This window comes from Hirundo rustica, chromosome 5, assembly GCF_015227805.2.
Source record: "Hirundo rustica isolate bHirRus1 chromosome 5, bHirRus1.pri.v3, whole genome shotgun sequence".
Taxonomy (NCBI): Eukaryota; Metazoa; Chordata; class Aves; order Passeriformes; family Hirundinidae; genus Hirundo; species Hirundo rustica.
Window position 1 is genome coordinate 16,059,625 of NC_053454.1, and position 18,355 is coordinate 16,077,979.

Genomic DNA, 18,355 nt, shown 5'->3' on the forward strand with positions numbered 1-18,355 from the left:
TATACATAGATTGGACATGACCTTGAAGATTCTCAGAATTGGTTTTTGTCTTTAGTCAAACCCGGTGTTACAAAATTACAAATGAAAAACCTCCCAGATGTAAGCTTTCTTACAAGATGTGTGTGTCCTTACTTTGGCTGTAATACAAAGAGGGTACTCCTTCAGTCTCTAATTTGATTCTACAGCTGGTGATCTGGTATCCTGGTCGTGCAAAGGTACGAAACTAAAATATTGATTAAAAGGAGAAAAAATAAAAGAAGCAATATTTTACAAATTTTATTGAACTTGCTTAAGTGTTGTAGATATCTCTGTCTATTTTAACTGTCATTCAATTCTGCACATTTTCAATTTAAAATATTTTAAGAATTTTACAAATCCTTACTACTTAAAATATTTAATTTTCTGTGGTAACCTTTTAGGGTATATTAAGTCTAACTTTTCATTACCACTGTCAATTCACATACCAAAAGTTTGTTTATATGACTTCCTTCTTTGAAGTAAACAAATAAAGCTGCTGGTCTTTCTGGCTGTTCAGGCAGTACATATTACAGTGACTCAAATTAGTTCCTTCCATGAACCACTTCATGGTTTTCATATTTTTGAAATGTCAGAGTAATGGAGATCCTTTATTATGGGGACTGTAGTGGCTTAAACTTCCTAGTTTAGACTGTCATTCAGACCTACAAAATCTTCAAAATTTCTTCCAATTATTTTCTTGGCATTTCTATCTTTCACTGCAGTGCAAATTGTTTATGCTGGCAGGAAATTTGCAAATACCATTCCTTTCTTCTGATATTATCCTTTAATACATATAATACCTCCTGCACCAGCACTCCTGAAGATATAAGAGGTTTTATAACTTTATCTATTAGGTCTCTTTTCAAAAAAGAAAAAAAAAACCAAACAAACAAACAAAAAAAACCACCCCCAACAACAACAAAAAAACACCAAACAAAAAAAACCACCAGAAGTAATTTCTATATAATTCATCTTGTTTTGCTTTAAAAAATGAAGAAAGATTGTTCATTTATACATACAGTTCAGCTTCTGTGGTCTCATTATCCTTTCTTGTATCTGAAAGGAATATATAAAAATTGTTTTTATGCTCTTTCTTTAGGAAGCCACCATGCTTTTCTTTCTACTTGTTACTTTTTCCCCCCTCACTACAACATCCTGCTTTAAAAATACTTACCTGCCATCAATTTGCTGCTGTCTCTCACTTCCTCATTCAGATGCAGTTCCTGTTCAATAACTTTTAGTTTCTACCTGTGACTGGCAGGAAAGCTTAAAGCACAGCTGTGCATCTTCTTCCCCACAGTCTCAAGATGAGATGTCTGAACTACGTTTTCAAAAGCTTGGATCTCCACCCTTTGTCATTTATACCCACATCTACGTTAGCTGCTTTCCCTTGCCATCTAAATTATCTTATCACTGAGCTGTCTAGGACTCTCTTTAGTGTAACAATTTCACTTCACAGCAAGTACTGCACTTTCCATGTCAGCCCTTTAATTACAATGTCAGGAAAATTGGTGGAGATTGAGGAGGAAACTACTATTTCTCTTCTGCTTTGGTTGTGGAAATTGTGTGTGTTGGGAGGGGGGAGAGATAGATGAAGACTGGTGGGGGTGAGGAGCAAAGAATCTGCCTAAAAAAAAAAAAGAGAAAACCTTTCTTTTTCTTAACAAGAATATCTCCAAATAAATTTTTATGCTCTGTTCTGGACTTTGAGACTCATACTCAGGAATATCTATACATGTCTCTAAAACTATCTATAGTATCATTGGTTATCCAGGTGCTGCCTATAATTTTGTTGTCAGTTTTAAACTTCTTGGAAATAGGCTGTACAAACTTTTCTCTGAATACATTTATCCAAATAAAAATATCTCCCTATTCTTCTAAGTAAACACTTTATAGATTCCATATTTCTCTTATGTGAAGGGCTTTACTATTCTGTTTCCAACTCCAAAGCTTCTGCTTATTGAAGTGATTCTAAGATTGGTTAGCTGCATGAGCAAGTACTGCTATTGTCCAGATTCACGATGAGTTTTCAGTATTGTAGCTTCACTCTCAGTGTGAGCAATGGGGGGAAACTGCTTTGCATTGTTGAGGACTCAAGCAGCAAAGCTACAAACCCAGAAAGATATGACAGTTTTTCATTTTCTGTGTCACTGAGCACAGAAGATAACTTGAAAGGCAGATCTTTTGACCTTCCCTGGTACTTTTCTGATAATTATTCACAGAACATGATGCTGTGCAAGACCCTAATTGCAGGTAAGAGATCTAGTCTGTTACATTTGAAGAGGGATTTGCAAGTATCAGACCTACAGAAGTTTCTGGAAAAGTGCTGATGGAAGGATAAACCGCTAATTGCAAAGCTCAGGATTAAAGGCTCAGGAGATTTTTTTCTATTGTTTCCTTCACAGATAACCAAAGAAACAAACAAGAAAATGCATGCTATATAAAACATTGTTTACAATTTTTCCCATGAACATCATAAATTCTCTTTCTGTTTGTTGATGGTGTTCATCTCTCTTCTCGTTTTAGTGATGATACTGTGAATTTTAGACATTTTGCCATAGAGCTGTATTCTACCAATATATTTATCAAGAATTAGAAGTTAATGTGTGTGGTGTGTATAAAGGGATACAGATTTAAAACTAGTAATTGTTTACTTACCTTCAACAACAGTTCCATGCATACTGCAGGGGGTTGACCTTAGCTGGATGTCAGGTGCCATCAAGCCCCTTTATCACTCTCTTCCTCAACTGACAGTGAGCCCTTCCATGGGCTGCAGGGGAATCTCAGCTCCAGTGCCTGGAGCACCTCTTGCCACTCCTTCTTCACTGACCTTGGTTTCTGCAGAGTCGTTCCTCAAATATCCTCACTTCACACTTCCAGCGGCTGTCGCACAGCAGCTCATTTTCCCTTCTTAATTACATTATCCCAGAGGTGCTGCCACCTGATGGGCTCGGCCTTGGCCAGCAAGGGCCCTGGCTCTACGGGACACGTGGGCACCCTCTGGCATCTTCTCAAGGAACCACCTCTGCAGCCAGTCCCCCTCTTCCAAAGCCATTCTACACAAACCCAATACACACACAGAGCTCAGGCCAAGATTATGGTACCCTGAATAAATACACTGACACAGATGTGAGAAAGCATTAGCCTGTTGTTTCTGTTACAGGTATATGTGCAGCAGTGGATGTAGGGAGCACGTTTAGTAGTCACTATAAAATAATTCTTACCTCTACTTTAACTGGATTAAATGGACAATAGCAACCACTTTCAAAATGTTAAGTGTTTAAAATACATACATACATACATACATACATACATACATACATACATACAGAAAGAAAGAAAGAAAGAAAGAAAGTTATGTTATACTAAGGCAAACATAGAATGTGATTTATGATATGCAAAGCACATCAATACAACAGTTCATCCCAGACCTCAGAGATCACAGAAAGAAAGAAACTTAATCCATAAAAGACTGATGACGAAGTCCATGTTAGACCTTATCACAAATACAATAAATTAAATATATATTAAGGAGAAATTGGAGAAATTGGATAGGCTTAGAAGATGAATTAATAAAACAACATTTGAAGCAATAACCCTTGATCTCTTATAGAATATTGGATAACTTAAATATATAATAATTATATTAGCTCTGATTCAGATTATGTTTAACAATGTAACATGAGCCAGTTCCTTTCAAAAAGCTGTCTGTTTTGAATATCTTTTGAAGTACACAGCCCTTCTTAGAAAGCTCCTCAAAAGCTTCAGTCCTAGTATATTCTGTTATTTCCCTTTCTTATTTCTATAGTGTATAGGCTACACCAGATGCTACTCCTTCATGCACAGATAGTGTTTCAAGGATAGGTCTCATGACCAAAGTTAAACAGCACCAGTCTACATGAATTTCCTCATACTCTACGGCTGTGGCCCCCAATGTGTGATGGTACACTGCCTTCCCAGAGATGGCTGACTACTGTCAGCTGATATGGATGAGTCAACCTCCTTGGACTGTATGAGTGAAATAATGTGTAAGTCAAACTATGCTATTGACAAAAGCATTTATTTCTATGCCTGCTTTTGCTGGTCAATATTTTCAGCAGAGACTAAAAAAATCTTCCAATTCTGTTTAATATTAAATAATCTTATGGATCTGGGGGAAACTGAAACCAAAACCAAAACCCAAACCAACCAAAAAAAAACCTCACAAACCCCTGCAAAACCACCAGAAAAAAAATGCAACAAAACCCAAGCAAACAAACAACAACAAAAAAACGCCACCAAAACCCTCCAAATTTTGACTAATATTAATAGCTTTTGAAAAACATTAGACATGGTTATCTTGCTATCATACCTTTCATGAAATATTTCTAAAGATCAGTATGTCATTAGTGCTTGTACCTAGACTCTTTATTCTGTTTTCCTTCCTTTAGACTATAGAAGAGACATAATACAGACTACTTTGAAATACTAAGGCAAGTAGTAAAGCAATCTACAACTCATTTGGTTTTTTTGAGAGAATGAACCATACATGTTTTCATCCAAGTTTCTTCCAAAGTTTTGCATAAACAAAGGACAACAGTTTGATTTAGTAAAGGCCTAATATCAGATTGTGCCTGGAGATCTGTGGTAAATGCCTATTAAATTTACAGATCTTGATCCCAGTCCAATGGAAAGACTTCTGCAGACCTGCAAACAATTAAGACTGGTTTTGTTTTCCTTAAAATTAGGGATCAGAGAAATTCTTCTTTGGGTGTCCTCAAATTCACACCCCACTCAAAGGCACAGAATACGGGAAAAGCACAAGCCCAGAAAGCAGTTTTGTGCACCAAGAGCAGGGAAGGGGCAATAAACGGAGCCACTCAGAAACTATGCAGTCCTACGGAGCAAAAGCATTGGGCAACACCATTCAGTTACTGACAAATGATTTTTTCTTCACCTAAATTTTTCTTCACTTAATTAAATATCAAACAAAGTGTAATGAATATAGAACACAGTATGTTATATGTATACAATGTAGAATATTCTATATTCTACATTGACTCAGTACCCTAGGGTTAAAGCAGTTAAAAGTCAGCAAATTGCCTTGCCAGTGAAGATGGTCAGCAGCACAGTGGGCTGTAGTGATAGGAGTGCAGCCCACACACAGGGAAGAACAGTCCCCTCCCACCTTCTGAAGGGTGGCTGCAGTCCTGTGTTTGAGTCTGGGCTCCCCAGTTCTGCATGGATCATGCCATGCTGCAATCTGTGCAGTCAAGGGCTCCCAAGAGGGTGAAGGCACAACATGTACAAGAAGGTGCTGGGAGAACTACAACCTCCCAGCTGGAGAGGAGGGCAGGCAGAGCTAGATTCTCCTCAGAGAGGCACAGGAAGGGGCATGAGGCAGCAGTCCCAAGGCAGAAGATGGGAATTCTCCTTAAATATAATGACATACTTTGTCACACTGAAGGTTATCAAGCTTTGGGAAAAGTCGTGGAAACTCTGAAGTTATTCAAAGTTCGATTGGACTTGGTTTCTTCAGGCCTCAGTTGAACTCTCCCTCTAGAGGAAGCTTTTGGATAGTGTGACTATGGCGACTGCTGTAGAGTAAGGGCAGAGAGGAGGAAGAGTTCCTACTGGAGCCCTTTGCTTCAGAAAGGGGAAATGAAATATTAATCCTGTTCAAATATTCATCCATTGTCTCAAGAGCGTGCCAGGAAGTGAGTCTATCAACTGTGTCTCCTTGTCCATAAAAAATCTAGCAATTCCTTATTCTAAAGACAGTGTCCCATTCTGCTGGGAATATGTTCTCTAGATATACCAGCCACATACTAATTTTAGTAAGTACATAAGAAAAATATATTCTTGACCGTATGATAAAAAGATTTGAACACTACACCAATTAGATAAATTTGTTTGAACATTATCTTAAGTACTTATTGGCGCTTATAAATATATCTCAGAGTTCAGGTTAAGAATGTGTAAAATTCTGAAGTCTACAGCAAACATCAATAAACTGTGGACTCTTTCAGCAGGACAATTTAACAGCATACTCCTTGGGGCTTGCTGAAATACTGTGTCTAAGCTGCAATAGTGACAGCTGCACGGTGTTTAGTTGGAGCTAAACCGTGTTGCACTGGACAGTGTTTGACTTCTCTTCCTCCCTTGCAGTATTTTATCACTTTTCTAGAAAATAAAATATTTTAACATTTTTGGTCTAATGCTTCAGAGTCTTTATATTTCTAGGTGTAGGAAGTTCCTGCTTTTATCTGTGTGTGATTTCAGATACCATACACTGCTGTGCCCTTCGTACTGCTTTCTCTGATGTGGCACAGGTAAGGGAACATTGGTACTGATTATCATTTTATAAAGCAATCCTGTGAAATAAGCATGCCATTTAAAATCCTGGAAACTGTCCTGCTGGTGATAGCCCAAGACCAAATTACATAGAAAAAGATTTCTCTGGTCAGCCTCAGTGCAATGATTGGGGAAGAGGGAGAGAAGTAATAGTAGGCCAGTTACCCTTTTCATTACAATTCATTTTTATTTACTCCAGTAGCTTGTTTTAGCATAATGACAAGCAGTACAATCTAAACAAAAACAAGCTTTAGAAAAAAGAAATGGGATAGCTAATGCATATATAAGTAAATATCAATGACAAGGTTGTTTTTGTTTTTTTTTTCTTACTATCCATGCTCATTACATTCATGAAAATCTATTTTATTTATAACTTGATTCTAATGGACTTTACAGGTATTTTTCTTTACAGGTATTTTCACCTTACTCAGTTTTAGGAATCACAGCTTGGAGTATGACTGCAACTGACAAGAACAGGGAAACTGGAAGGACTGATTTACTGAATGATTAATTTTACATATCATGGAATGTATGTTGTGCAAGTGTGCATGCATATAGTATGAAATACTTAAAAAAAATTACTATATGCATGAATACCTCATGTGTGGTAGTTTTTTTGGTAAAAAAAGTTACTTAAGAACCAAAAATTAGTTAAACAGGAATGCCAAAATAATCTCAGAAAATATATTACATGAGATATATCTAGTCCATTTTTATTACATAGATACCATGTACTTTCAAGAAATGTGACACTCTAGAATATTTTATACGATTGTAAAAATGCTAATAGAAATCAAACAATAGCAGTACTGTCTGCAAATACCAATATAATAATTGTTAAAATAAATCCAAATTCTTAAGGGTACAAAAGGCTCATAAAACTTTAAATTATCTAAACTAGCTATTTTCTTCCACACCTTAAATTTTAAATTTAAAAACCTGATCAGTCTTGAAGCTAGTTTCTGAAATCTCCTGTCTCACTGAATTAAATTTCATTTTCAAACCCAGCAAGGAGGCCAGTATATTACTTTTAAATGAGGCAGCCATAATGTCCAAAAGAAATCCAGCTGGGCCAGACCTGTACCTAATGGACACCAAGGAGATGTGAGTCTCTGTGGTAGACTGATAAATTTTTAGAAGATAACTTATTGGAACTGTTGGAAATTTAGACAGTTATAAAATGTTCTGGTAAGGAAATTGATATTCACAGGGCAGATGATGCAGACCACATAGGTGGATAGTACAGTACTGCAGAATTTGAGCTGTATCCTCTTTCCACTGGTGAATTGTAAGACACTGATTATTTTAGTAGATATGCACAATATAATGCTCAATCTTTGATTAAAGAAGGAGTATGGTTTCATTTGAGTCCTTTTTCAATGTAATCAACCACTGTGTCCATTCACTGGACAAGTAAGGAAACTGCAGAAATTAAATCATTCACCTTGGAATCTGCCTCCCAGCACTACATTTTCACTGTCAGATTTGCATTTTTGAGTTTTTCTTGGCCTTCTGTTGACTTAGTTTTCTGTGCTACTTAAATTATTACACTTATGAACATGGTATAAAAAGGTTTTGTAGCAGCACAAATTAAAAAATTCTCAAATGCTGTTCTTTCATTTTCTTCTATGAAATCAGAATTGAAAAAATATTTTTCCAAGATATGGGGATGGGGGAGATGGAAGATCAAAGTAGAGCTCCCTTTAGAGTGGTGAATATGGTGCATTGCAATGCAGAAGAATTTTTTTCCATAATCCCTTGTGGGGTCTCAGCAACTTACCTTTGGGTATGTGACAGACAATCTCATTGTGACAAGGGATTTGAAGGATGGTATCCGCCATTATTCTCTTACTTCACTTTGGCTTTTCCTGTGTCATTTTAGATGGCCTTGAAATTTCTGGAACCAGACCATAAAGCTAGTTTCGGTTTTACAGACATGATATTGGAACAGCCAGTACCACAAGCAGAAAATAGAGCTGTTTTCATAGCAATCAATATTAATGAGGATCATAGCATTCTAACATGGCTTTAATTTGCTATCAGGTGAATGGCAATGATGTATAATGGACAAATACTTCTCATCAGGTTATATGGACAAGCTGAGGGCTGTGAGGTTCAGTTATCTTTGTAAAAATAAAATACATGACATACTGGCCTTAATTTTTTGTAGAAACAACATTTTACATGCCATCAGTTTGTTGTGAGTTTTTGGGGGAGATTTTTGGGGCTTTTTTTGGTAAATAAGAGGTTTCAAAGACTTAGCAAAATAAATTTGCAGCATTTTTCTTCTATGTTAGACCCAGAAGAAACTATTTTGATTGTAGTCCAAATTCTTTTTTTATTCAAATATCTGATTCTTACTCAGAAATATCTTAAAGGCCTTATCTTCTCTTTTGTTATGAAACAAGTTTACAAAGCAAGCTCCTGTTCTGGAAAGAAGAGTTGAGATGATGGAGATCCCAAGTCCTCTTGTTTAAAATTAGTCCTAATGGTAATGGAAGGAAGGGAGGGAGAAGGAGAAGGAGAAGGAGAAGGAGAAGGAGAAGGAGAAGGAGAAGGAGAAGGAGAAGGAGAAGGAGAAGGAGAAGGAGAAGGAGAAGGAGAAGGAGAAGGAGGAGAAGGAGAAGAAGGAGAAGAAGGAGAAGAAGAAGAAGAAGGAGAAGAAGAAGGAGAAGAAGAAGGAGAAGAAGAGGAAGAAGAAGAAGAAGAAGAAGAGAGAGAAAGAGAGAGAGAGAGAAAGAAAGAGAGAAAGAGAGCAAGAAAGAGAGCAAGAAAGAAAGAAAGAAAGAAAGAAAGAAACAAAGAAAGAAAGAAACAAACTAGTCAGTTTTCTTTAATTTCTGTTGCATGCTAGCTGGAAATTTTCCAGTGTCTAATTTTATTTTTTTTTTTAATTGGAAATGGCAGTTTGTCAAACTCAGAACATTTATTAGATGCCTACTGCTCTTCTAAGGAAGGATTTTCAGATGCAGGATGGTGATTTCTTACAAAAATCAAAACCCTGGTGATTCAGAAATTTGCACTGAATAACAAGGACACCAGTTTAAGCTCTTTGTGATCTGCAACAAGGATATAAAAAATATGCCATATAGGACACAGATGTACTAGACATACTGACATATATTCAACTCTTTTTCTGAATTACATGGGAGCCTTTTTTAAATCCAAATAAAACTTAAAGGAAAATATAAAAACAATGAAGTTTATTAAAATTTTTCTGACAGTACTACTGACTACTGTTTTTGTACACCTTTGTACCTGAGGAGGTACAAATTTTTTGTACCTTCTCACCAAATTTTGCCATCAAATCTTTGCTCCATAACAGTTCTGTAAAAGACCAACGCTTTAACTGAACAGAGAGATGATGAAATGAATGCCAAGAAACTCTTAGATTGTTTTGGGGGTATTCAGTCCCAGGTGACTGAGGATGAGGTAAACTCTACTTTACAGTCAACTTTCTTCCCACTATTATTCAGTCTGTCCCAAACACAGAAATTCATGCACCAGGAGAATTCATGCCATACAGGGGAAGGCAGTGACAGAGGCAAAAAACAGAAATTGTGGTTGCCGTAAGGCTCTGCTTGTTCCATCCCACAAAGTGATTGACTGGGGTTTAGACAGTTGTGCTAACAAATAGCCAACTTCCAGTTGCAGTCATTCTTCCATAGAGTCCTAATGAATGAATGACATTCCTCAGAGCAGAAATGTGAGTAAGTTTGCTGTGAGAACTACTACTTGTGAGTTAACTGAGCTGTGAGCTGCAGAGACCCACTGTACTCTGTGGTACCATCTAAAAAAAATCCACTCTATATGAATACGTCATTTTCTTCACTTAGTGCTGACTTGGTTTTGTCTCTTGTGGACCGAAATGAGAAGATGGCACGACATGTTTCTCTGACATATGTATGCATCACTAACTTCCTGAAATAAGAAGAACACTGCACATCTGCAAGGGCAATGGATGGTTCTTAAAATGCACATACATATTTTATAGCCTCATTATAGCAGACTGGTTTTATATTTCTCTTTTAAAGTATTGTATTTTCAGTAAGGTATTTTCCCACTGTGACAGTCAATCTAACTAAATTATGATAATTGGATTTATCAACATATAATTTGTGGCCCTCTGGGTGAAATTCATGTGCTCTCTAATAAACTGATGAGATTTGAATGAATCACATATTTCTTAAGTGTGAGAGAATCAGATATGTTTCAGCAGCGTAAGTATATACACTCATAATTATTGTACTTAATTTTATCTGAAATGTGGGAAGAGCTTAGGGAGAGAAAGGAAATAACTTTGTGTACAATTTCATTTTAAAACATAACTGCAGGCATAAGAAAATTAGACTTACTAAGTTCTAGCAACACAAAGAGTGGGGTTTATGCATCCGAAAAAGTTTTCTTCTAAAATTTGTATCTAAATATGTTGTCACAAGATTGGCAGTGACTTGTGTTCCTTAAATCATGTGTTAAAGGTAAAGCTCAGAAGAATTAACTTGTTGTTGGGAAATTTACCTTCTAAATCATATTTTCCCAAATTCAGCATAGCAGCAATTTTTCTCCTTGGAAGAGGACCCAATTCATCAGCCTCAGAGGCTTGCATTAACTGACTGGCCACTCTAAAGAACCAGCTCTTTGGGCATGTTTCTTTTACCCAGCTGAGGATAGTTATTCCATAGAGTGGTTGAGTAACCACATGATCTTGTACGTTTCCCACACATCTTGAAGGGGGCAAAGTGACTAAAATATTGTTCTGCTATGTTAATGGATGGATTTGTCGGTTTTAACTCGGCCAGGTTGATCTAAGCTGTGTGTGTCATAACTGATGAAGGATGATGAGAGAAGAGGGATAAAAACTGATGTCTAGGTTGGTGATGTACAGCACCTTTTCTAATTCATAAAGTGGTGAAATTGATGTAGACCTCTAATAGGGTTTCTAAGTATAGATTTTCCAAGTATAACTTCGGGCTTTTATCACAAGACAAGACAGAAGAAGATATCAGTGAAAGCAGAAGCAAGAGAAGTGATAAATCCTTTGTCCATTGTCAGATCTTTTTTAATCACAAGGAACAAACTGAGACTGGCTACACCCAGTTTTAACCATTAAGTAAGTAATGAAACTGCTAAAAATACCCAATATATTTTTATATTAATAAGAAAATTCAAAACGATGTTTTCTATCATGAAACTGTTTGTCTGGCACTGGTAGCCTTTGCTTGCAGATGTCCCATCTGCAGGCATCAGAAAAAACTTCATTTGTTAGGGCTCTGAATCTTGTCTTTTCTTACAAGCTGAATTTTATGCGACTTTAGGACTTAGGATATTTTTATTTGGACAGGTTGTTTAAACTTCCTTTGTCAACATCAGAGTTCTCAGAAATGGATTTTTTTTTTCCATAATCCTCCAAGACTCAGGGGTTAATTTCTGTACTTAGGCACCTGACCCTAATGATCACAAAATGGTCTTCAAGAAAAGGTTGATATCAGAGCTGATTACTAGAGGCAAGATAGTTGTGTAGCTGAAGGAGGCTACAGAGGGATGTAGGAACTCTGGAAAGACAAATCTCAGCTATTGTCCCACAGTTGCCATTTCCACTGCATTAGAGAGGATCAGAACAACACCTACTGCCTGCTGGAGGTGTCATAAGGCTGGGCTTGGAACACACCCCTTGTAAATGATGACAGTACCCTGAAATTCCCTCCACTTGTTTTCAAAAGAAGAACACAGAGCGCTTCTTGCAAAGCTATTTCCCACTGCTGTTGTAACATTCCAAAGCTGAAGAAGAGACCTCCAATATTGCTGTCTGGAATGAATTCTGCTCCTGGGTGTGTGTATCTGATTCAGATCAAGGTCAGCATTTTTTGAGTCCTAAAATATATAGTGAAGGAATGTTTTAAGTACTCTGAATTGAATAATCTCATAAAAAATAAATTGACAAAATCAACATTCAGGAACACTTTAATCTGTTATAGAGGAGTACTGGGACAAACAGAAGTCCAGCTTGGACTTGCAAGTAGTTCATCAGGAAAGATTTATTGTGGGTTTCTTTTTTTTTTCATTTGGTATCAGCATACCAAACTAACAAATGAAGATTTTCTAAATGTTAATGCCAATTCATGATACTAAAAAATATTACATAAAATACATTATTTTGTATTTTAATAAATAGGTGGGACACACAATGCAGTGTTTCTCAGTCATAAATACTCTGAGCATTTAAAATTACTCTAAAATCTTAAATTCTTATTCATGTCCCAGAAAAAAAAAAAAAAAACAACAACAAAACCTCCTGCTCCTGTAAAAATGTAATAGGAAGAACAATAAATTGAGTTCTTTCTAGTGAATTTGTACAAAGCAGGCAGAGATTTGCCTTTAAAACTATACTTATGGTAATAAAAACCGTTTTTCTTAAAAAAATAGGTAACACAAGTCATTATGCCCTTTTCTTATTCATAGGTCTTACACACAGATAAAGTTGCATGTTCATGGGTTAGTAATTTCTACCTTTTGAACTTTTACACTTAGTTCTCTATAAAAAAAAGGATGTACAGAGGAAGGAGGTATTATTTCTCTGCCTTTTCATATATTGCAGGGTGTTTCTCATATATCCAAATTAAAATCTTTTATTAAATGCAGTTTTCCTTTTATATATGTATGAATGTGGCAACTGTTTTCATATCTAGGTAAGTTTATTTGTTTAAATAGCTCCCCTATACAGATGAATGGCTTGAAAGGAAATAGGAAGGCTTGCATGATGGGATATGGTTGCTGAGTGATGTCTGCAGGGACTGCTTAGTGTTGATAAATAACTACGGAATTTGTCTATCAACATTTTGCATAAATGTCAGTCATAGAACTTGTGGTTGGGTTGAGGCAGACCTGAATGACAATGTCTTTCTCATTTATGTACAAGCTTTAAAGAGGAAGAATAGGGAAACAGAGAACTTATCTCAGAGCAGCATACGTTTTTTAAATGTAGGTGTCCTCCAGCAGTTTTCTGCAGTTGCTTCCTGTGAGATTTTGCAGAATCCAAACAGAACCCAGATGAAATCATGCCTTTGGCAGGTTAGCAAAGTAATATGAATGTGTTCCATGCCTAAAATATTACATTTCAAAGACTCCTTTAAGCCAAGTCCAATATCAGATTTGTCAAATCCATAGGCTCTTAAAAATTCTTAAATTAAAGACTGTCATTTCAGATGTGAGAGAAAGCGAAACGCTTTAGCTTTTCTTTTCTTTTCTTTAGCTAAAGAAAATGCACTAAGAGCCTTAAGCTTTACACTTATACAAACAATTAATAAAATTCTATTTAAGAATCTGAAATTCTCAGATACCTCCACAGAGATAGAACAGTAACAAATAAAAATACTATAGGGATGGAACAGATATTTTGAGGGCCTATATATCTCCTTGTATTTATATAAAAACAGATCTTTTCATGTTAGAGGAGTCTGCTCACCTCAAAAGCACATAGAGTAGCACTGTTTTTCTACCAGTGCACAGAGCTCACTCTGGTTTAGCTCTGCCTCCAAAGCAGATAGAAGCATGCATATAATCTTCACAAACAGGCCCCAGTGAGTTGATAAAGCACAGCCTGATATTTCAGATTAGGAGGCCCTAGAGCATTTCTGTTGTATTCAATGTTTCCCTAATTAGTCAACTTAAAATAGACTGAGATTGGTATGCATAATAGCTATGACAACATCTTCATAGCACCAAACAATCTCTTTGATTTCAAGATCCCTGGTAAGTGATATGTGCAGGCTTATCTCTCCCCTCTTTGAAAGTGTTGTAAAGCAGGGATAATTTCGGGTTGCTCTTGGTTTACTCAAATAGCACTGAGAACAGAACCAGGACCAAAGGTCCTCCAAGTATTGTCTACCAGACTGCAAAGCTACAAAATGCTACATCACAGAACTGGCCACTGCTGGGCCTGAAAAGTTTCAGGAGGTTAGAATTCCTCCTTTCATAATTCCTCATCATGAGAAGGTTTTTAAGCTCTAAATGATGCAAAACTCATCTTTTCTTGGTGAACCTCAGCATTTCCACAGGAAATAAGCTGTGACATTTTGAATCTAATACTCTTGCTACTATATACAACTGCACAAACTGCAAAAAGAATATGGTAACTTCTGTTAGCTTAGGTGTTACTTTAGTTACATTCATATATCCTAATATCCCAACAGAAATAGAACAAGTTAAAGCTATCTTGTGTGTTAAATGGGGAAGAAGGTTAATAGCAGGGAAAGCAGGGTAATAAAACTAATGGTAGTGATCTTCTATAACAAGGCACTTTTCCTGTTGGGACAACCACTGCTTGGTGCTCTGGTCGATGTGGAGTAGCATGATCTTCCCCTTCCTGAATTCAATAGAACTTCAGAGGACCTGAACAACGAAAAATTGGATATCTGTGGGGAAGGATTTTGAAAAAAAGATCATAATTTAAGAACATATTACATTAATTTATTGTGTGCATCTTAATAAATGATTTTATTGAAAAAATTCAAATTGGAATGATGCCATCAGAACCATATTTTTGATTAAATTTAGAGCTACAGTGGGCTTGATAAAGACAATAGTACTCATTAGTACAGACCCAGATACTCTCAATATAAAGAGCAAAGTGATTCTTGGTTGCTTTTCCCTGGACATCTGGAAATGTTTTTTTTTTTCTTTTTTATCCCAGCTTTCATAATTCTCAGACTTTCTAAACAACTATTTTTCATTGATTGAGGTGGAAGTATTAATTGAATAAAATGATGATATCTACTGAGAGCTTTTACTTTCATATGCATTAACTGAAAAAAGGCTTTGGATAAGAGAAACAGCATTCAATAATGACTTTATGTTCTGTCATCAATTCTTAACCCAAATTCAAACACCAAAAAAAGAGTAAAAATGTGCACAAACATGTACAATTCAGTTTGGTGTGCACTTTTTAGTCTGGGGAAATAATTTTCAGAGTAATCCAAAGCTTTATGAAACAACTGAAAACCACAGAGTAATTCAATTAAAATGACAAGGAGAATAGTTGCTTAGGGTCAGATGGATGCAGGAAAAAAAGTTTCATCTGGTTTCAATATCATAGAAAATAAGACAATAGTTTTTGGAAGAGTGCATAGGGCCAAGCATTTACTGAGACTGAGTAATTCACTCATGTAATAACTTATAAGAATTAGTGTCAATGCTATCCTTCCTGAATATTTGTCCATCACTAGTAATTTTATTTATTTCAGATAAGCCCTGAGACTGGAAATAATGAAAACACTTCACTTACTCTGTCCTCTACTTAACACTGTTATCATACTCAATACTTTTCTATATTTCAGTCTCTCCTGAAACTCAAACAAACATCAAAGATGAAACAGGAAACCTGTGGAAGAGACTTACAACTCTTTTTAAAGAAGTTTATTTTCAGGTTTGTTACTTCTTAAAATCCTGGGTCCTACAGATTAAAAAAAAAAACAAAACTCCTGAGGAAGTGACAAATTACATCTATGAAATATAATTTCAGATATTAGAATAGCTCATCTTAAAAGCAACTCCTTTATATCTGTTACAGATGAATTATACATATATATACATATATATAAAATTATTAGTTCATGTCATATCACTTTCATATTCTCTATGTATATCATTATAATATTGATTCTAGATGCATCCTCTGCTCTTATCTGATTAAGAATTCACATAATCTCTGAGCAAAATTGAGGAGGGAAATAATGATATTTTTTTAAAACATTCCACCAGTGAATAAAGCTATCAGCTAAGATAATTTAATTATAATTTGACTACTATTTCAATTTTATTTGCTTGTCTTTAGTTATATTAAAAAACAAAACAAAACAAAACAAAACAAACAAAAAACCCAAAACAGAGTTGTGAGGTGGTTTGTTGTTCTTGTTGGGGTTTTTTTTGTTTTGTTTTAGTTTGGTTTTTTTTAGTAGTCCCCTATTTCCCTGTAGATATTGTGCAGGGTATAAAATCATGTTACCTATAGTTTGCATCTATTTTATTTTTTCGGGGAAAAGTTATTCTAGACCAGTGAAAAAAATTACCTTCTTATCTGAAACCACACAATGTTGCTATACTAATTGTTGTATTCAGTAGCAAGAATCAAAAAGGCAACAGGATGCAACAGGTAACAGCTACTTAACATATAACTCTGCTGAATTATTATGTTTAAAGACATCTCACTTTATTACTTAGTGTTGCAGTGAAGTAGAAAATTAATGTGGTCCTTCTAACCTGGTTAAGCTGGAAAGTGTGTTTTACACAGATGTGTCTAATGTAGTTTTCTGACAAAAGAATTCGGTTAAAATCTTAAGAATTATATAAACATCATTCTAGACCAGGAAAAAAAAAAAAGTTCTTCTGTTACTTTTAAAGTTTTTCTTTCTTTTTGCCTTTTGTTTCCATTTTTTGTTATACTTATCATATTTATTCAGTATTTTAAAAGCTTTTATTTAACTGTTTCCTTTTTTTTTTCTCTCCAAAGTCTTGTAATATTGTAGTAGTAAAAACAAAGAGCTTTTATTCATAATTGGAGCAATATTCTTTTTCATCTTCTGTCTACTGATTCCTTCTGAACACTTTTTTTTTTTTTCCCCCATAAAGCCCCGAGAATTAACCAAGGATTTTCTCATTTTCAGTTTAAATCAGCCAAAAATGCTTTTGATTTCCTCATTACAATACCTAACACTTGAGATGTGCTTAGATTCTTGCTCAGAAATCATCCCTCTGAAGCATCCCAGGCTGAACTATTTTGTCTGTGTCACCACTTCAAAATGTTGGAGAACCACTGGAGACCTTCTCTTTCGTTTGTTGTTCAGCAGAAATTTGGTTTATTTGTGAAGACAGCCAGCCCATAAATTTCACATGCATTTCCAAGTGATATGGCCTTTATGGCACCATATGGGGCTTGTCCTCGCACACACTGCCTGTGCACAAGGACCAGGGAGGAGAGGACATTTCGTGAAGGGCAGCTGGTTTCCCTGCAGGCACACGCAGCACCACTGCCTCAGCAGCAGCAGTTAATATTGCTACACAGAGGGAAGACACAGGGGCACTCATTTAAATTACTATTCCTTTAACATTTCAATTAGGATGGAATGCCATCTTCTAGCATTCCTTTATGTGATCCTTTGCCCCTGTCAATCCAGACACACGCTGTGCTCTGCATGGCAGGCACAATGGGCAAGTGGTGGTCTGCAGGTATGTCCTTTGGGAGGGGCCACTAGGGGCTGGCCCAGACTGCACACTCAGGTCTGCAATGCAGCCATTACAGGTGAAATACTGAAGAAAGGACAAAAAACATTGGGAGAGAGAGGAGGGAATAAAGAGGGAGAAACAAAAGCATGGACTTCAGGACAAGAGGAAGGAAGGAGGCACTTCAGGCTTGGGAGCAGGTATTTCCATGCAGCCCATGGAGAGGACAACTCCAGAATAGATAACCACACTATGGTCCATGAAGGACCCCCCCCACTGGAGCAGGAGGATGTTTTCTGAAGGAACTGCAGCCACTGGAGAGCTCACACCAGAGCAAGTTAAAAGTTCGATGACAAAGTAGCTACAGAGAACTGACAGATGGTGCCCATAGACCCCCACTCCCCCTGCACCACTCAGGGCTGGGCAGAGAACCCAAAGCAAAGCTGAGTCTGGAAGAAAGATGAGAAAAGTTCTTAATGTTTGTCTTCACTTCTCACAATACAACTCTATTTGAAGTGGCAATAAATTGAATTCATTTTCCTGAAGCCAGGTGTCTTTCACCCACAGTAGTAGTTGGTAATCAATCTCCGTGTTTTTATCTCAACCAAGGATCTTTCTCACCCCGTTTTCTGTCCCTCCCCACTTAAGGGGACGAGTGATTGGGTGACTGAGTGAGCAAACGAACTGACTGAGTGGCTGGGTGTGAATCTGGCTGTTTGGCAAGGCTAACCCACCACACAATCCCCTGTTTCAAATAGCTATCCAGACTTCTTTGGGAACTTGGAATTGA